Source organism: Cajanus cajan, chromosome 9 (genome assembly GCF_000230855.2).
Source record: "Cajanus cajan strain Asha chromosome 9, NIPB_CcT2T_4, whole genome shotgun sequence".
NCBI lineage: Eukaryota > Viridiplantae > Streptophyta > Magnoliopsida > Fabales > Fabaceae > Cajanus > Cajanus cajan.
The window spans coordinates 33,032,151-33,037,669 of NC_138525.1; positions in this window are offsets into that span (position 1 = coordinate 33,032,151).

Here is a 5,519-nt window from a genome sequence, read left to right on the forward strand (position 1 = left end):
ACACACATGATGATCATGACCTTTGGTGTGGTGTGTTCTTCATCTTCCTCTACTCTCCTAGCCATGGATCTTGTGATAGGTCCTATATGATGCTTCAAGGATGGTCCTCCATCATCCTCTCCTTCTTGAGAAGGATTTGACCTCAAATCTTTAAGCTCATTCATGCCATTGGTCCCTTCAAAGATGTGAGACCATAATTAGGGAAATAAACTACTAAAATTTTCCTACTCAATCCTTAAGTACATGATTTATTAGATGAATGAGAGTGCTAGGGGTATTGGGGAGGCCCAAAAAGGCATCACCAACCATGCATATATGCAAATTTTGAAAAATTGAATGGCCCCATGCAAGACATCCATCAAATCATCTAGCTTAGGAATTAGGTGCCTATATTTTATTTATTGATGGCTTTCTAAAATCGGTACACATCCTCCATTGCCATCTTTCTTTGGCACCAAAAGAATGAGGATGGCACAAGGGTTAAGGTTCTCTTGAACCTAGCCCTTCCTTCTTTCCAAAGGAAAAACTCCTTTCTTTTGTTTTGTTTTTGTTTTTGTTTTTGTTTTTCTCCTCTTCAACTTTCTTAGCTTTCAATTTAAGTTGGTCCTCATTCACTTGAGATGGTGATAGAGGAAACCACACAAATTTCTTACCCAAGTGTTGGAAACTTATTTTATTTGTGAGGCCATCGTGGATTGTTTTCTTGTCAAATTGTCATGGCCTCCCAAGCAAGACATGACTAGCCTCCAATGGCACTATGTCACACAAAACTTCTTCTTTATATTTGCCAATGGAGATTGGTATGCTTGCTTGTTGGCTAACTACAATACCTCTTTCCTCATTGATCCATTGCATTTTATAAGGTTTAGGATGAGGTTTTGTAGTTAAGGCTAGCTTATCAACCAATCTAGTACTACAACAATTGGAAGTAGACCCATTATCTACAATGAGAGAACAAGTGTTTTCTTGAACCTTGCATCTTGTGTGAAATAAGTTCTCTTTGAGATTGGTCAATTTCACTAGATTGATTGCTAAGGAGCCTTCTAACCAATAATAAGTCTCCTTCACAAGGTAAGATTTCTTCCTCGGAATCTATGGCTTCATCTTCACTACTAGAGGAAGATGAAGTAGCTTCATCAAGGCTACTATAATGATCTTGGGCTTTTAAAATCATGGTTTTCTTTGTAGGACATTGAGAAGCAATATGTCGTCTTCCAAGACACTTGAAGCACTTAATTTCACTTGACTTAGATTCTTTGGAAGGTGCTTTGAGAGACGATTTTTCTTTTTCTTTTTCTTTTTCTTCCTTACAATAAGGGTTGGAAGAGTGGCCCTCCTTCTTAAAACTCTTGGAATAAGAGGAAGTGGAGTCTTTTCGAAAAGTTTTTCTTTTAAGTTGATGCTCCACTCTTGAACAAATTTGAACAAGTTCATTTAAATCTCTATAAGGCAAAAGTTCAACTTTGTCTCTTATTTCAAGATTAAGACCACTTTGAAATCTAGAAATGGTGGTCCTCTCTTCTTCCCTTATTCCAGCCCTCATCATAAGTAACTCCGTTTGTTGCCTATATTCCTCCACACTTGAGGACCTTGTTTCAACCTTTGAAGCTTATCCATAAGCTCACGGTCATAGTATGGGGGAATATGCCTCCTTCTTAAGGCACTACGGAGTTCATTCTAATATTGTATTGGGGGTTCACGATGCAGTCTTCTTTCTTTTTCCAAGGTCCACCAATACATAGCATGCCCTTGGAAGCTAAGGGTTGCCAAAAGAAACCTTTTTCTCTTCACTTATTCCATGGCAAGAAAAAAGTTGTTCAACTTTCATTTCCCAATCTAAATATGTTTCAACATTGTCTTTGCCATGAAATGAGGGAAAAGTAATATTGCGTTCCTTATTCGAAGACTCCCTTGGTCTTTGTGTTCTTGGTGGCCTTTGATAGTAATCATCATTGTGATGACTACTATAATGGCTATGATCACTTGGGGGTTTTTAGGGTGTTGACTACCCTCACTTTCACTTCTAGGGGGTCTCCCCCAATTGCCTCCTTGGGGCCTTGGGTTGGATCCCCCAACTCCCCCCATGACTAGTTTTGCAAGTATTTCTTTTATTTCTTTATTGTTTTTCTCATTTTCTCTCTCTTTTCTCTTATATTCTTCCTCTCTTTTTTCATTCTCTTCTTCTTTTATTTTTATGTATTCCCTAAGTTCTCTAAGTTCATCCCTAAGACTATGTCTACTACTATGGGTATTTTGACCACATACACTTGAATGATCACTCATCTTTGATCAAGAAAGGTTTTCACAAAGAGGTTCTTGAAAATATTTTCACAAAGAGTGAGTGATAAAAGATTTTCACAAAAGCTTTTGAGTGCAAGAGTAGTGATAGGAGGCCTAAGTGCACAAAGTGAACTATCAAGGGAGGTGGACTACAAAGAGTCTCTTAAAAACCAAGTCTTTTCAAGTAGAAATCACTAAGCCCCATTTCACTTTTCTCACAAAAACAATTTTAGCACAAGAGTGAGTGTGTGTTCGGACCCTTAGTAGGCAACTTTAGAAGCCTCTAAATGAACATACAACAATCTAAGGAATTATGCTAACAACTAAGAGAATTAAAGGAAAGCAATAAAGCATATACTAGTCGGAAGTCCTAGGGTGGAAGCTTGAAGTGACCTTGGGGGTTTTAAAGACACTTCCACAAGTACTAAACGAAACTACTCCTAAAAAACTAATTAATTTAAGAGGCCAATTTACAACCCAATTGAATGAATAAGGACCAAGACACAAGTGGCCCAATCAAAATAACACAAAATTGGCACAAAAGAAAGAGTAAAGAAACAAAACAAGAAAATTCTTCAAGCTCCAATTTGGTGTTCCCTTCACAATGAGCAAACTTGGTTAGTTTCCTCCCAATGTGTTTGGCACTCTAAGTTTATGATGGTTCCCTCCCAAAGCTCTTTGGATCTCATGGCCAACTCCTCCAACTCAATCTTCCCCAAAATCGCATGGAAGTGTGGAAGTAGGCTTCATCTACACCAAGTGAAACAAACTAACCAAGAGCAAGAAAGGAGGCCAAGAAATAAAAACTAAAAATTCTCAATTAGAAAGGCTAAACTTAAGGGGAATATTGATGAGACAAAACACAAGGAATTCCAAGAAAGATAAGCAAAAAAATTAAGACACATTTAAGAAGGCAAGCACTCAAAGGAAAATCCTAGAAGGGTTTTAGAATAGAATTAAGTGTTTAATGTTCCTTGTCCTTAAATGAAATAAATTAGTGTAAGGTCTCTTCCTTAATGTCCAGCCACGGTTTTGGTCATAAAATGGGTCCAAATATGGGTCCAAAAATGGTCCAAGTCCAAATCCAAGTGTGCAAGGGTATAATGGTAATTGTCCACAAGTCTAGCAACAATTTCTTTTTTGTTATGAATAATAATTAGTGGCTTAATTAGTGGATGCCAATATTCATTATCAATCATTACCATTTATATTTCCCTTATGTATTATTCCCTTTATTGTGTAATTGTTCAGTTACCACATGTACTTATAAATAGGTTAGTCCTCTCCCAAAGATGATAGACCAGTTAGATTCTTTTCTCCATCTCATATTGTCTTATTTGTTCTCTCTATTTTTCTTCCTTTTATAACACGTTATCAGCACGATAGTCTTTCCGCTATTTGTGTTGCGACTGTAAGACAAATATTTTAAGGTTAGCTATTCATCTTTCATAATAAGAACTTTATCAAATATTTATATTATTTACATTATTATGAATCAAAGTAGTCTTGAAGACATTATAGTAGTCCTGAAGACACTATGAAATAAAAAAAATTCCTTAAAATGTGTCTAGAAGATGCTATCAAAAGAGAATATTCAATCTCTTTTAATTTATTATTTTTTCTCACCAGAAGTGAGAAATATAAATATTTCATTGACGTAATATATTTTGTCATTATTATGCAATCATGTTTTTCATATTATGAATTTGATAGAATATTTGTATTTTTATGATTGTGAAATTTATTTAAATACAATTGATTTTAAAGAAAAAATAAAAAAAAATTATAAAAATATTTTTATAATGGTCTAGAAGACATTGTTAAATAAAGATATTTTAATATTTTTTTTTCTCACCAGAAGTGAGAAAATGATGAAAAAATGAAAATGAAAGAATAAATTTTCTCACTAGAAGTGAGAAAATAATATGAAAAGTGAAAAATAAAATAAATTTCACCAGAAGTGAAAATTTTGATATAAATATATTATATTGTATTTGATCCTTTGATATAAATGAGGTGTCCACCGGAAGTGGAATAATTTTGTCAATGTCATTTTTATAATGATTTCTCAATTTGAAAAGTATATTATATTTTTCATACATTTATTTTGCTCTAGAAGTAGCAATATTTTTTATTAATAAAAAAAAGGATTAAGAAATATCCTTAGTTGGTTTATTGTCTCTTGAAGACAAACAAAATATTGAGATTTTTTTATGCAAGAGACCATTTTAACTAGCATTATTTCATTCCCTGAAGTGAATGTTCTAATGTATTAATTTTTGCCTTCTCATATTCAATAATGCGAGAAATTAATGTTATATGATACTACAAATATAATTAAAGGCTCCAGAAGAGCTAATATATTATTATTGAAAGAAACGAAGTTGCATATTAAAAATGCATTATATTTTTCTGTCTTAAAGAAACTTATTGAGTTTCAAGGATATTCGTTTAAATGAGTTTCATATTGAAACAAACAATGAAGGAAATGTAGAATATCTTTATATCACGAAACTCCACTTGAATAAAAAGGAAGTATTGGAAAAATTACCTACTTTCTCTTATGGACTGTATTGCACGTATGTTAATACAGTTGAAACAAATACTATTGTAAACCAGAAGTTTACAAATCAAAATAAATTTGAGGTTTGGCATGATCGATTGGGTCACCCTAGGACTATCATGATGCGAAAAATAATTGAAAATTTATGTGGACATTTATTGAAGAACCAATAGATTCTTCAATTAAATATTTTCTCATGTACTGCTTGTTCCCAAAGGAAGAAAGTCATTTGCAAAATGATAATTCATTTGCAAAATCTAGCCAACCAATTACCAAATATATTCACAGATCCAAAAAGGGTGACTAAGTCATATGTACCAGCGGCTAATGCTCCAATAAGAGTCAAAGTCCCTATTTTACAACTTAATACTACAAACGAGTCACAAATACGCCTGAAGCGTGGTTGACCAATTGGTTCCAAGGATAAGAATCCTCGAATAAAAAAGTGAGCTAAAGAACAAAATGACCAAATTGAGGATGTAAAAGCTCAAAAAGATTCCTCTGACATAACTAATATTCCAGTTCCAGAAGAAACTCAAGTACCTGAAATTATTGAAAATGAAGAGATCTCAATAAATTATGTCTTGAATGGAATACGATGGAATCGAAACAATGTCAATATTGATGACGTGTTCGCATATAATATAGTGCTAAAAGAAATAAATGATATTGAGGA